General features: G+C 36.7%; 1 protein-coding gene across 11 annotated transcripts in view; it reads right to left on the bottom strand.

Moving 5' to 3' along the window:
• The window catches only part of LOC5566252 (tyrosine-protein phosphatase Lar), a 607,417-nt gene that overhangs the window by 551,180 nt on the left and 39,659 nt on the right, over positions 1 to 16,578 (bottom strand). For 9 of the 11 annotated variants that reach the window (XM_021845268.1, XM_021845279.1, XM_021845281.1 and 6 more), the window contains exon 2: positions 5,359 to 5,539. The exons of the other annotated variants lie outside the window; for them this stretch is intronic. The gene's annotated coding sequence lies outside the window, so the exon portion shown is untranslated. The remainder of the gene's footprint in view (positions 1 to 5,358; positions 5,540 to 16,578) is intronic. 11 annotated transcript variants of the gene reach the window in all.

Genomic DNA, 16,578 nt, shown 5'->3' on the forward strand with positions numbered 1-16,578 from the left:
TTTATCCGGTGATCCTCAATTAATTTCCCTAAGACACTTTCAAGACTTCCGTTTAGATTTTTTTTTAATTCATCCAGAAATTTCTCCAAAGATGCCTACAGGGATTTCTTTCAAAATTATCCTTCAAAATTTCTTTTTTTAGGATTTTAACTAGGAATTTTTTAAGGATATCTCCAGGAGTTAGCGGAATTTGGGGCAAGTGTGCCACCTTAAGCAATTTGATCTCTAACTTTGTCCAAAGCTTATAAAATCCACTAATTTAGCCTCATGATGTTAGTTTCACAACTTTTCATAACCACTATGCCATTTAAAAAGAAATTTTTTTCAAAAAGTATTAGTTTTGGAGCTTCTCAAATATCGCCCAAAATAACCTATTTTTCGACACTATGGGGCAAGTGTGCCACCCATATGGGGCAAGACAGCCACCGAATGAACATCGCATGTAATTCTACTTGTAATATTTTTTTTATTTCATATTAATATTACTTACAAAGCAGACGCTAATCGATGGTTTATAAAATAATTTTACGATTACCGTAATAAGGGGTTGCTTTATAACAAAGTTCAAAACATGCGTAACTCCCTATTACCCAATTCGACTAACTAAAATGGTTATTTTTGTATCCATTTAATACAATATATGTATTACACTAATATTACGGCGAATATGTATAATATTAAACTATATCAGCACTAAATAACGGTAAAATATTGATGAAGTTATGTAAAACGGTACTTAATAAGCCGGAAAACATGTTATTACTGAATACTTTGAGAAAAAATCACTTTAAGGGCAAAAATGTCAGTTATTCCCCTACTATACTTCAGAAACTACTACTGGTGCCTCATTTTGGTTTATTATTATGATTTTGTTGATGACGTTTACATTTTTATAAATTTCACTCCAACAATTTTTGCTTACCAAATAGGTGGCACACTTGCCCCAATAAGTATACATTTCAACCAAACTGGATTTTGTATGTAAAACTAAATAATTTTTTCGTTCAAATGCCACAATAACTTACACATTTGAATAGTCTCACGATGTACAGAACGTTAGAAAAACCTGGCAATAATTTACCTTCCATCATGCTATTTTGAAACAACGAAATCTTATAAAAATTCACTTAAATTTGGTTGTCTTTGCACAAGTCTATGTAAATACGTGAAAAATAGAGCAATTTTCATCATATTTTGATCATTGTATTGTGAACTATAAGGGAACCTATTGTTAAGCTCAAAGAGAAAATAAATATTATAGTTTTTATAGAAAGCAGGGGTGGCACACTTGCCCCCATGGCACACTTGCCCCAAAGTCCGCTACTCAGATTTTTCTTTATGGGTTCTTACAATAATTCTTTGAAATTTCTCAAGGACGTCTTTAAGGATTGTTCCAGTATTTTTCCAGGAACTTTTCCAGGCAGTTCTCCGTGGAAATGTGAATGAAATTTTTCAGAAATTTGAGAAAATTTTTAAAAGTTTAAAAGTTATTTCGGATAAGGATAGCAAATTTTCACGGAATTCGGTGACTTACTAGATCGGGTTTTCATGGAATGGCTGTTTATATAGACCCTTGAGGAAATTATAGTAGAGTTTCTAGTTACATTTTAGGATGATAGAAAAATAAAACGAATTAATCATAAATAATATCCCACAGGATTTTTAGAAGAAACTCCTTGAAAAACATCGAACGGATGTCTGGAAAAATAACTAGTGTGGAATGTGGAACCTTAATTAAAATTTTGTAGATTTCATGGAATTTTTTTGAGAAATTCACTGAGGAATGTTTGGAAGCACTGCAGTTGTAATCCTTGCATGAAGTTCTGTAGAATTTTCTAGAAAAAAATATATATAGAGGAACTCAAGGATGACGCACAGGGTGGGTCAAATTTGAGAATTCTTTGAAATTTTCCCAATAGATTTTTTCGAATAAACCCTCGAGGATTTTTGAGAGAAATTCTATGGAGTTGCCGTAAATGAAATGACGTAAACATTTTTGTTGAGTTTCATAATAAAAAAAAACCTGTACAATTTGTTCCACAAACTCTGGAATTAACCTTTGTAATTTTCCTGGAGAAATTCTGTAAACATCTCCTACAGTGAAAACTGGAAAATTTGTTTGAAGGATCAGTGGAAAAATATAGGGAGAAAGCCCTAGAATAGTGTTTGGAAACATTTTCAAAGTTATTCCTGAAGATCACTTACTTACTTATCAGTAGTTACTGGAGATAGTAACATTGAAGTGCTCGAGAATTTCCTGAAGCAAACTCTGGAGAAATTACTCAAGATATCCTATGAAAAATCGCTGAAAGAATATCTGGGAGAATTGATAGAGGAATCTCTTAAAGACTTTCTGGAGAGATCCATATAGGAATCCATGTAATTGATTACAGACAAAATCGCTGGGGAATTCCTTAAGCTTTTCCTCGAAAAATCTGAGATGAAATTCTTGAAGAATCAGTTATATAGTCTCGTAATAGTCTCTGAAGGTTTTTCTGAAGCCTGCAGAATTTTGTATCACAATTCACTGCTAACAAGATTAGGAAAAAAGAGACCATTTTGGTTATAAAAGTGACCTTCCTAAATTGATAGTGGTTTGAATCGTAGATTACTTTCCCAAAAACAGTTTTAAAATTTTGAATAATTTTAAAAATCGTGCATGAAGCTATGTGAATCCTTTACTGACCAAATTTAGAGATATTCATAAAATTTGTTATTGTGTTGGAAATACGATAAAATTTCATATCCTAAAAAATCCTCACTGAACAGCTCAAGCGTTTTGATAGCAGCCTAGCCGAAATGTTTTGAGGAGGTTTGACGCGAACATTCTTTGGCATATTAAACCATTAATTACCGCCTCATAAAATTTTCCTGATTGTTATCGCAATTCCCTGAGAAATCCAGTTTTTTTCAAGTTCAGATAATTCCAATAAGTCCAATAAGTTCTGATAATTCCAGGTTTCCCAGCTAGTAGACACCCTGCTTTAGAGCATGCTACTGAGCTCTGGTGATGTTGAGGAGTATTATCTAGCCTGGCCCTGAGCTAGATGAAATTGTGCCTTTAGTTAAGGTGAAGATGCATCGAAGCCAAAATTCAAATTTCCAAGAGCTTAAATCTAAAGAACTGGACAACCGTTTGCACTGAAAATTTGGTCGATTGATCGCCACCGGCGAGTAACCAATCGATTAAGTTATCAGCGCGAACGGTTATCTGGTTCTCTAGATTTGAGCTCTTGAAAATTCGAGATTTGGCTTCGGTGCATCCTTCACCTTAAGATTTTTGAACAAATTAAAAGTTAATCTAGCCGAATTTCACTAGAAAATCGAGTTTTCAATTTGACATTCATTTCCAACGGAATCATATCACGTATAAAAGAAAGTCAATAGGTTACCATTTTCAATTGATTAGGGACACATTTGAGGTTTTGTTCGATATTTGTATGAAGATGCCCAACTGGGCAGCGTGCTGACTCATTTGTGCGTTATATTCGTGAATCCGATTATGAAAATGCGTATAATTCGTACTACGCGCTGCTTGAATCTGTTGGGGAAATGCTTTCGTTTCGCTTATGCGATTATGATGGGGAACATGCCTCTTGAACCAGCCTTCTTATACCTGACCCTTGCAGATTACTAATACTTTGTTGAGCGGGAAGGTAAGATCTAAAAAATGAAACATCCAAACATTTGTTTGTTTTTAACTGTTTTTTCAACTAATTTTAAGATTTAAGTTATGTCAAATAAGTCGAATGTATTCTAAAGTCTATAGTTCAAAAACTAAACCAAATGCCTCAAATTTACCATGACGTACGCAATCCAAATTTATAGTATTTGTGATTTTATTAAAAAAAAACACACTTTGAGCTAGGTAGGTATTCCAATTAGCTAATATAGATTGCAAAATGATACCGTTACAAAGTTCTGAGTTTGACCTCAAAACTTTTAGCATGTTCATGTAAGGAACACTACTGGCATCGCCACCAAGATGAAGGTAAAATCACTACGGCAAACGAAGAAATAAATCCATTAACAAACGATGGTAATGCACAAAAGATATGAATAGTGGAACAAAAAGCTCCATTCACAATGGTGTTGTTTATTTATATGGCTATACTGCCCATCTACGCCTTCTTGTCCTATGTTCTATGTAAACCTTATGGAACGAGCGATGCGCTATTCAAAACGATCAAAAAAAACGATCAACTGATGGAACATACACTTCGTAGTTGCTACTCCGTGATCAATCAGGATAGTGATATTTGCACAGAGAACCACTCAGATGGGAGCTTGGGTTTTAGCTTTTTACCATCTTCAATGTGCAATTACACTACCCTTGATATTTCTAGATTGATAACGGCGCCGGCCACGTCCTTATGCCCATCGGGGATAGGAAGGAATGTTAATTAGATAGTCGTTGTTACTAGAAAACCGGAGAATCTCCTGCATTTCCCACAGCTACCTTGGAAGTAGGAGTGTTTTGTTAATGATGGATGGGTGTATTCGACCGTATGGATACCACTGTGGTAAGCGGTTAAGTCGATATATTCAGTTCTAGCGATAGATAGAACCGATAATGTTTGCGTCATAACGGCGCAGAGAGATAGAGAGAATAGAGAGCTATTAGGTAGAACGTTACAAAGATGAGAAAGGGACGGGCCTGGGATTGAACCCACGACCTCCTGCTTGAGAAGCAGAAGCGATAGCCATTAGACTACCAACCCCGTCTATTATGGAACGAGCGATGCGCTATTGGTGAAAAAAACGAGATTTCTAACCAATTTCAAGATGGCGGCCCAATTCAAAATCACCGCCAATTTTTTTTAGTCTCAGATGAAAGCTTTGTGTGAAACTTTGTGGCATCGTATAGAGGAAGGACATATCTATACGATGCCACAAAGTTTGCTATGTGTTCCGAGGGAAATATGAGACATACACCGTGAAGAAATACTTAAGACTAATCAAATAATGGACTTTTCGCAAACTGTTTAGAAAACCGACAGGACCACCTTTTAGTTTTGTAACATAAAATTGGAGTTCTAACGATGGGTGCCGATGGTGGCCTGGTTTCAGCAAAAATTGATAATTTCCTCAAAGTTGTTTTTTTTCATTATCTTCCAAGAAAAATCAACGCAAAGTGCATTTCGAACCATGATCCCCCACGTACATCTACCATAAGTATCATCAGCCGGAGGCGAAGGGCTGTGTTTGACACGCTAAGAGAAAAAAAATCTTGTGTCTTCATTTTCCCCCGCACAATAGGATATGACACATAGGAAGAAACAACATTTTATGACAAACAAGAAGTTTGAACGCAAACGCGAAACCCATCCCTTTGCAGTGCTGTCTGTGTGTACTTACGTGAGAAGTCAGGAACCTAGTTATGATTATTTACTCGGCGCGGTGTCAGACAGGGAGCAGGCACACGCTAAGCACACAGAAGAGAGGCGGCAGCGGCAACGTTTCGAGATGCGACATATGGGAGCAGCAGCCGAACTCTAGCAAGGGCTCTAGCTTAGGCAATGGCTAAGACGTTTTTGATCTGTGGACGAACACCGGAGAGAAGAAAAATGGGAAAATAAATAAACATAAATTTCTTCAGACCTTTTTCTTGGCGATATGGGTTAAAATAGAGCTGCTGAAAGACAAGTTATGAGCACACCGCACACGTGGGGTGTGATACTTTGTTCCGCAAGAGCGGGTAAAAGCTGAAAAGAGCCTCCACGGGTGATTAGGATGTGTCAGGGTTAAATTTGGAATTATCTAATTTGATGGGTTGTTGGTTGCACGAATTTTATGAATGTTGATGTTTATTAGGTAAGGTAAGATGGTAAACACTTATCCAGAAATTGTTCGAGAAACAATTATTAGAATTCTCACAGAAATTGAATTGCTAGAAACATAACTGCTTCATGGATTCCTCCAAGAATTTCCCCAAGAGTTAATCTTTAAATTGAAACAAAAAACTTCTCACGGGGATGTAAATCGCACAATCTAAGCAATTGAGTTCTTCGGAGTGATTTAATGTGTATACCAGGTTGTGCGTTTTGTGTAGACGGAATTGAAATTGGTTTGTGGCATCTTAGTCAATTGGTGAGCTCGTTCCATGCTTTTTTCTAATGAGTAAAATATTATAACACATACTCAGGCTTTATTCTGCTCATCTTGATCTGATAGATGAAGCGACCTCGTACGCTCACAACAATTATGAACCAGCATTCGCTGTTGATTGAATAATCCGTGGCTGAGAGAGTGGAGAGAAACGTTGGCTCTATCCAAACGCACATCTTCCATTTGACAGCTCTAGCTTACTGCGAGGCTCTGCAAACACATCATCATTGCTTTTGGGATGAACTGAGGTTGGTTTCTCCGTCAACACAAGAGCATGATTTCGCTGTCCTCTTTGGGCAAAGAGCTACAAAGAGACAACGAAGAGCTGTCTGGAAATGCTCTTCCCCGAACTGAGAAATGGGAAAACATGCTCTCCCCCTCACTGAGGAAGGGAGATAATAATCTCCTTCTCTTTTAAGCACTGAGGTTGTCAAAACAAGCTCTTCACCACTGTGGGAATGAAAATAACAAAACACAAACGTGTGAACTCTTCATCCCGCAGAGCTCGTACGCTCAGTTTGTGTGTGGGTAAAATCGCTTCTCTTTTGTAGTTGATCATTAAAAGGGGGAGAAAGAGGATAAGTCAAGAGCAAGGAAGAAGCCTGCACATACTTTTGTCCTTTTTCTTCTTCTTTCTGGCGTTACGTTCCAACTGGGATAAAGCCTGCTTCTCAGATTAGTGTTCTTTTGAGCACTTCCACAGTTATTAACTGAGAGCTTACTATGCCGATTGACCATTTTTACATGTGTATATCGTGTGGCAGGTACAAAGATACTCTATGCCCTGGGAAGCCGGGAAATTTTCCAACCCGAAAAGATCCTCGACCGATGGGATTTGCACCCACGACCCTCAGCACGGTCTTGCTGAATAGCTGCGCGTTTACCGCTATGGCTATGCGTTTACGTAGTTGTTCAACAAACTATGAATGGTTCGTCACCCTAAGTGTCGGCATTGATTTTTTTACATTTGTGATTTTTTTTCATGCTTTTTAAATGACTAAACTATGAAAACACATGATTTCGTCTTGACAACGGTAATAATGTTGCATTATGTGGTTGTTCAACAAACTTTGAAAGTTTCTTCACTCCAAGTGTCGGCATTAATTTTCCATTGTTTACCATGGTCTTCTCACTTATCAAGGTGAATCTTGTGACCTAACGATACTCCCCATTAACAAACATCGCTTCCAGTAACTTTTGTGGAGATGCAGAGATAAACACGGCCTTCAAATAGCAAAGGTTACACACTAACATTCCTTCCCTCAATCCCACCAGACTGCAAGGATGTAGCCGGCGCCGTCATTGACCCTGTTTAAGAAAAGGTACTGAATTATGCACACTGAAGAAGGTCATTGCCAATCCCAGCCAAACTTCAAGTTGATTCTTTGTGCATCTTCACTGACTTTGGTCAATCACGGAATAGCAATATGTGTAGTCAGTCTGAGTTAAGCAAAAACAAAGCACTCAATTTAGCAAAAGCTTATAATTCAAAATATGCTAAGGTGTACTTTAGAATGTCCCATACAGTTTTTCCAAAGAACGAAGGATGCTAAAATGTTTCTCATGGTGAATATCAAATAAGAATTTCTGTGAAAATTTCAATTTTAGATAGGTACTATTAATATTTATCGGTAAAAACTGTCAGTATTTGATTATTTTTGCGAATAGTAATTGGATATTTTTCTAAGAGAAAACTGATTAGAGAAAATTTCACGATATAGCATTAGAGAAATTTTAGAATTAAAAATACGTAGAATAAAGCCTCTTGATTTTGTTTTCTCGAGAATCCCTTGAAAATTTACGTTGTAAAAACTTTTTGAAGAATTCTTGCTAAAAATACATCATTCAAGAATTCATTTTAACGCTAATTCCTCCAGCAATGTCAAGGTTTGCTTAAAAAATTCATTCTGAGATTCCAAGTAAGATTTTACAAAAAAAAATCCAGATTCTTACGAGAAACCCTCCAGGATTTTTTTTACTATTACTTCAGTTCTTGGGATTACTAGGATTGATTTTGCAAGATACGTGTGCAGGGATTTTTCAATAAGCTTTTCCATGGCCTGTCAAGAATTCATCCAAACTCAACTATCGTTCTATCTGTCAGCAAATTACCTTCACGGTCGTTGCACATGACGGGAGACGGCGCTGACTTTCTCCGCACGCCATTGACAGTTTCATAGAATCGTCGCATATCGTTCTGTTCCATACAGTTTTGCGCCTCGGCTATCACGTTCTCATCAAACTCTTTTTTCTTCCTGCGATGGATTCGCTTTTCGGCTGATCTTGCTTCCCTGTACCGCTCTCTGTTCAGCCTGGTACCAGACACTAACATCCGACGTCTGGCCACGTTCTTCTCATCCGTTACCCTCTGGCACTCCTCGTCGAACCATCCGCTTCTGGGGCGTCTTCGAGCAGTACCTATCACTTCTCGCGCTGTTTCACTCACCACTCCATGGATTGCATCCCATAGATTGTTGAGATTTTCGCTCACATTGACCTCACTTATCCGCTAGTCCAGCTTTTGGTGGTATTCAGCTGTAACACCGTCTGCTGAGAAGCGCTGGATATTGAATCGCATTGTACGCTGTGGTCTTGAATTCGCTACAGTTGATAACCGCGCTCGAATTTTACTGACAACGAGGTAGTGATCCGAGTCAATGTTAGGACCCCTGAAACTCCTAACATCGATGACATCTGAGAAATGTCGGCCATCCACCAGAATATGGTCTATCTGGTTGCAAATATCACCATTTGGATGCCTCCAGGTGCGCTTCCGAATATCCTTGCGTGCAAAGTAGGTGCTGCAGATGGCCATCCCTCTGGCAGCAGCGAAAGTCACTAGTCGTAGGCCGTTGTCATTGGTAACGGAGTGAAGACTCTCCTCACCGATGATCGGACGGAAAAAGTCCGACCTGCACGTTCGCATCTCCGATAACGATTTTCACGTCGTGTTTTGGGCACTCTCCATAGGCCTTATCAAGGCCTTCATAGAACGCGTCCTTCACGTCATCAGGTTTGTCGTTCGTCGGTGCATAGATGTTGATCAGGCTGTAGTTGAAGAATTTGCTCCGTATCTTCAGTACACAGATTCGTTCGATAATCGGTTTCCACTTCATAACGCGTTTTATCTGCTTCCCGATCACTATGAAACCGACTCCATGTTCTGCCTTATCGCCGCCGCTGTGGTAGATGTTATATTTGAACGTAGTGTTGGCGATGGGATCAACCGCCCGGAATTCACGTTCTCCAGATCTAGGCCACCGCACTTCTTGAATGGCGGCCACGCCCACTCCAACCTTCTGCAGTTCACGAGCCAAAAGGCTCGCTCGTCCGGGTTCATTTAACGTCCTGACATTCCAGGTACCAAGTTTCCATTCATAGTCCTTATTTCGTTGCCAGGTCGGTTGCCGAAAATATCGTTCGTTATTTCTTCTTTCTCCATTTTTCGTGGTAGGTGAGAAATTCGGTATACTACCTTACCGGGGTTGCGCTACCTACATCACGTTGATGGGGCTGCCACCTTAGGTTAGTTGACGTGATACAACATTTCATACACAGCCGCTGGATACCAGAACAGACGCTGTTTGAGCCGCACCTTCTGGTGAACAGACGCTCGGGACGCACCCCCTCACTCTAGCTGATGTCAGAAGGACAACAGTGCCCAGGTTGCACTACTAGCTAAGTATGCAACCCTTAGCTGGCGGTCTTTGTCATCGTTAGACCCGAGGAAGCGTGAGGTAGGGACTTGCGAAGACCAGAGCTATGTTGGACGCTCCTTCCTGGTTGTCGACTCACCATTTTACAACCCAAATAATCTCAGAAAAGTTCAGATTTTTGCTCATAAAAATGGTTTATTTATTCGTAAGCCGAGTATCATATACAAAAATGTGCTAATCGTTGAGTTTCAAGTTGAACGTCTTTCTTCTTGCTTTAAATTTTGTATTAAACTTATTATCTCAGTTCGCAAAATACGAAAAATGCATGAAATTTACGCATATAAAGGTCATTTTTACTGTAAATATACATTTTTATGTCAAATATTATCAAACTATGGGACCGCGATTAATACGCAAAATTTTTCTTTCATCGCCTTGGTACCAGCGAAATTTTGAGAATTTTTCTGTCCCTAAACATTGTATATTGGAATCATCCAAACTCTTAAAACATACAACTAGTGATTTAAACGAAGAAAACAAACAAAAAATACGTCCAATGAGCAACAAATATAATAGCTTCCAGACACTTTAAGATTGCATACAGTATTGGAAATTACATTTTAAGCTGAAATACATTTTAAAAAACCAATTGAAAAATTCGTATCCATAATTCAAAATAAACGGTTTGTGCGAGTCAGTGCACAGGTAATCAAATTCCTCACGGGACGCCTCTGATATGCACGCATATCGCTTCCACTTTTGTACGTAGAAGGCCTTTTCGCGACATCTTATAAGTGAAATTTTGCACATACAAAGCCTCCTGGTGATTTCGTTATGCGTACATTTTGGTTGTCTGGGTATATTATTATAACACTTTAAATTTATTGAACCTAAGAAACTACGAGAAACTCTATCTCATGAACTAGGTTGCCTGTAAATGAAAATTCAAAGCGATGACACTCAGCTTTTTTGCAATAAATTTGCTTATAGCTGTTGAGTGAACAAGTTAAAGTAGATAAGGTAACACGGGGCAAGTGAGAATCCGGGGTAAGTGGAGTGTTTCGTCATAGCTCACTTAGGAAAAGTTTTTCATGGGGGTATCTTCTAGAAAATTGAAGATACAATGACAATGAATGTATTTAGTGCTAAACATATTGTTATTTATATTATCATGTGGTTCATGTAGCAGTTGTTGGTTCAGCGCCATTTTCAACTTGCATGATAAATTGTGACACGTTTCACGTCTTACATTGACTCTCAAAAAATAAAAGTGTTATAAAGCGAATTTTCATCAGTAAGCTATTATTTTAAGTATTATTACAAGCTGCTAACGATAAACCAGTATCTTGTTTTCATTTCATATGAAATTTTCGATAGTCTATCTTACCCCAAGATATCTTTGTACCCGGGGTAAGTGGGACCTATCAAAACAAAAACCAGAATCAAAACTTTTCGTATACGTTTCATACATTTTCCTAGAGAGTAGCACTAAAACATTCAAACAAATGTTTTTATCAAAAAAGATCAATCTCAAATTACGTAATTGCATAAGAGGGAGAGGAAAAGTGTAATTTTTATTTTATTTTATTTTTTTTTTTAAATACGTCTTCAAAGTTGAACAAACACAAAGATGATATTTGAAATGCATCATGAGAACGATCACTTTTCTATTTTATTTGAACTTTATTTGTTATTTCTACCAAATTAAGTAGTGATGGAAAACAATTCCACTCAATTAAGTGGTTTTCTCCCATGCATATAAATAATAACAAAACATATGTATAATTTCGTCAATTATTGATTGTTTATGTGCTACATTTTAATTAACAACTTATAAATGGTATATTTTGAACATGTTTAATCCCTCTTTACGCTTTAATTGAGGAATTTTCAGTTAATATTAAATGTGAGGTGACATACTATTAAATAAGGGTTTTCTTCCTAAAACGTTACGTATTTTATGGTTGATTTCTTATGTACATCAAATATGTACTTAAAATTAAAATTCTATGATTTATCAATCCTATTATTGTAATGGTTGACTTGCTGATGTTTATTGACGCATGAAACTGGATGTGTCCCACTTGCCCCGTTTAGCGAGGTAACTGCGGCTAATGGCTCATTCTAAAACTTTCTTCCAAGGTTTTAACAATTTCGAAACTATTCCATCAGTTTCATGCACACACACTCAAATATGTTGCCAAAATGTGATTGTGTGGTTGGATTTAAAAAATATTGACGTTTGAAAATTTCATTAAACAATTTGTTTGAACTATCGTTTTTTTCGTTCCCACTTGCCCCGCGGTACCTTAAAGAGATTTCTGATTACACTCAAAATTTACTTTCCCTAAAGGACTACGTAAAACCCTTTTTACAAACATGTTACAACACTTAATGTAAAGAAATTTATATCGAAAAAATGTAATGTCATAGCTTTGAATTTTGCTTTATAGGCAAACAGGCTCAGGAAACAGGATATTTTCCTTTACCTGTTTTATATGTTAACTTAGCTTCTACAATCAATTTGATGTCGGAAAAACAATATATCATCGCTCTGAATATTTCTTTACAAACATAAATATTTATTTAACAACGTTTTACGTAGTTTCTTTGGTAAAATAAATTTGGAGCTTCTATAAGTTCGATAGGCAATTTAATGTTGAAAAAATAACATACTATCGCTTAGAATTTTTATTCACAAGCATATACGTTCATGAATTAGGGTTTTATATAGATTCTTGAGTAAAAAAATGTTGTGTGTAATAAAATATTTCTATTTCAACTTTAACATATTCTCCTAACTTCTCTTGTAAAATTATTTAGAAAAAGCTACGTGCCATGGCTTTGAGTTTAGATTTACAGGCAAATAAGCAATATGAAATTCGGATTCAGATTCTTCGTAGTTTCTTAGGTTAAAAAAAATTGAAGTGTAATAATAAAAATTATATTACTTCTCAAATATGTTCACTAAACTTCTATAAACAAATTTAATCCGAAAATAACTACTTGTTATTGCTTTGGATTATGATTTACACAAAAACAGACTCTCGAAGTAGGGTTATAGCAGTTTCTTTAGTAAAATAAATTTTGAATGTTATCAGAAATTTCTATTTTTATTCATATATCTACATTTGAATTCTGCAATTAATTTTATGTCGGAAAAAAACTACATTCGATTGCTTTGAATTTGTAGCTACAGACAACCACTTGAAAAAAAAGGTTTTTCCTTAGTTTTCAGGTAAAATAAATTTTGAGTGTTTTCAAAAACTGTATAACTCTGTTTAATATAGTTAACTTGACTTCAACAATCAATTTTATGAAGATAAACTACATGTCATCGCTTTGAATTTTGATTTACAAGCAAACGGGCCCAAAAATAGGACATACCCCTTAATTACCTTATATATTACTACGGCTATGTGCAATATTATTTTTCTCTGAGATATAACTTTAATTAATCAAAAATCGGTTTGTTCATTGTACCGTTATAATTTTTGAAGATTTTAAGCAGTTTTTTAACGGAAACCCCTTACTACTGTTTTCCTAGCTACGACCATGTTTAGTATTTTCCGTTGAAGATCTACACTAGAAGTGTCGAATCGTTAAACATAATCATAAATAGATGGCATAGCGGCACCTACATTTTTTTTTAGGTTTGGTAAACATTCATAATGGGAGCCACCCATTCTCCACTGATATTTTTCGAGGTTCGAGTTCACGACTACAAACCAAAGCCATGCTGAAGGTGTCTGGGTTCGATTCCCGGTCGGTCCAGGATCTTTTCGTAATGTAAATTCCCTTGACTTCCCTGGGCATAGAGTATAATCGTACCTGCCACACGATATGGCAAGTTTGGTAAAGAAAACTTTCAGTTAGTAACTGTGGAAGTGCTCATAAGAACACTAAAAAATCGTCGAAAAGTTTTTTGTAGCTGAAACATTTAAAAGTAATTTTGTTAAAATTACTCATGAAGTAGAACATACGATATTCAAAAATTGGAGAACAACACAAAATTGAAAGATAAGTCCTTCACTCTGAAATATTAGTTCATCTTTTTTTTTTTTTTTTGTCGGTAGCGATAGGGGTAGTACTGGCACTCTTAATCTGCCCTAAGCTCCTTCCCAGCATTTGCTTTTATAAGCCTCTATTGCGTTCATCACACAGACGTTCCTAAGCAATGTTGCTCAAATGGTCACTGTGTACGCTAGCAGCAATCAGCCCTTGCCGTAGTTTTGCAGTCTAGTAGTTCAGACTACTATCAAACTATGATAAGGCCTGAAATGCTACTAGAGTGGTTAGAGTGAAGAACGAAATAGTTTTATCAAAAGGTCCTCATTCCCCATTTCATTTCATCACTCACTATCGTCACTTTTATATTTGACACTATCACGTATATCACCGATTATCACTCATCAACTTTCGTAATACACTTCAGATATACTTTCTATTATATCACTTTTCACATCACACCATTTTCATATAAATCTGTTAGCATTACTAAGTAATTAAAAGATATTCAATTTAAATGTATCATTATTTTTGTTGCTGCAGAGTCATTACTATTCAAACTACGATTTATCACTATGATCAAGAAAGTTACATTAAACAAAATCACTTCGATCCATTCTTTTGCACTCGCTGTCATTAACACTTTTATCATGCACGTTTAAAGAACTAGGCAATTAAGTTTATATTCAGAAAAATGATTGCACAATGTATTATGACCATTATTAAATTAGTAGAGTTCACATCATTATTATTATATTTTTAACAAAACTATCAGAATCACTTCCACTTAATTTTCAAATTTTCATCACTATAGATTTAATTATAAAATCACTATTAGCACCTTCACAATCACTAAATTTGATAACGACGAGTGTAACGCACAGTTCCACCAAACACCCATTCTTATGTTGCATTATAAAACGATTGATCACACGTTGGCTTCGAAACTTAACCACCATTGCTGATTAGTACAAAGGATGCCACAGCTCGTGTAAACGAATTGAAACATCAAACAACCAGCACTGGTTTATAAGTAACTAATGAGCCCTGGCGGTCCCTCCGTTCGAAGAGGACCTGATAATATGCCGAAACATATTAACAGATCCTCCACCTGAATGCAGCCGTTTCATGATAAATCATGAACCGTTGGAGGTGTGCCAAAGTATTGGTAAGGTGATATGTTTCACAGACGGGTATTATTATGGTGCACCTTCTACTTTGGCACCGTCAAACCCTGTGATCGTGGCCAGGGAAAGATAAGTCCTTCACTCTGAAATATTAGTTCATCTTCTTCTAAAATGTGCCAATATTGTATTATTGTTATATTGTTTATAATTTCTCCAAAATATGTACAAACAATAAACGCATGAAATCTGTCGGACATTCCTTCTGCAGTTTTCAGAAACTTATCTAATAATGTAAGGTTTTCAGGGACTATAGATCAATCCAGTTGCCTGCGTAGTAGTGCAATGTTGACAATTTTTTCTTTGTTTGCTGTGAGAACTGTCACAACATTGCTTTTGTTCGCTGTGAGAATACAAATATAAACGGAATTGCTGCAAAACAACTACTTCCTTGTTGGACTGACGTTGACCGAAAGCTCAATGACGTCAAACAAACATCGATACGTTTTCATTCTGAGGAAATCGACATGTGTAAGATTGATTGTGCGTTGGTATTCGTGTCAGTTTGCTTGGAGACCCCTTTATCTAGGAGTGCTATATGTATTTATAATTATTCAACGGTCAATACCAATCCTCTTTCCAAGACTCTTTATGATAAATATTTTACAGATTTCTTTCAATTTCTTATTCTTATTTTTGACATTACATTTCATTTTATTTTTGCATAACTGCATCAAGAGTGTTTTTTCAGATGGTATGCGTATTCAGCATGTACATATGTCTTTGATTTTGGGTTAAAAGTTGAACTGAGACTCCCAAACTTATTTCACAGCATTCGTAGTAGCTGTCATGCATTTTCAGAAAATTTAAGAGGTAACAATTATTTAGAATGTAAGCTAAATAAAAAATTTCGAATTTGACAACATCACAAACTCGTCAACATAAAATTCACACTTTGTGGTTAAAAATTGCTGAAATAAAAGGTACTAACATTTCTCTTGATAAGAGATTGTACAAAAAAATCAAGAAAAAAGGAATGATTCCCGCAAAAAAAAAAACATTGTATGTAGTAAAACGATTTTTCAGAATTTCGTCGTTGACCGTCGCAGGAGTATGAAACACAATCAAAGGAACAAACACAACTAGAAAGCATCCAGATCATAACTAAATCTAGATGCTTTCTGAGCAACTTAGATGTGAAGCAAGTTCATACCAATGGTGTTATTTTATTCAATAACGAATATTTCATCAATGTATCACACTCGTAAGACCCGTTCATGCCTACCACCATCTTCATCACTGCTCAAACGCGAGCTGATTCTCCTATCCAGGCATTCAAACCGGTGTACCCGAGGAACGCAACGTCATCAGAAATAGAGTAGAATGACAAAAAATAAACTAATGACTTTTCCTCTCTTCCACCCAGCGAGCAAGAGCCCAAGTCGCCCGGTGAAAATATCACCTTTCCTTACACACATAGCTCACCGGATTACCATTTACCACTGGCTGCTGACTGGAGCGCACAATATCGCAGAAAGAGGCAATCCTGTCATCCACCACCACCTCCGCTGGCCGGGCCGAGTGCTCATTCATGCAGAGTTATCGTAACAAGTGGAAGTCCGAGTCACCGCATGATAGTGTGACGCCTTCGACATTTCTCACGGCGCGTGGAGTCACAAGGC

This window comes from Aedes aegypti, chromosome 2 (assembly GCF_002204515.2).
Source record: "Aedes aegypti strain LVP_AGWG chromosome 2, AaegL5.0 Primary Assembly, whole genome shotgun sequence".
NCBI lineage: Eukaryota > Metazoa > Arthropoda > Insecta > Diptera > Culicidae > Aedes > Aedes aegypti.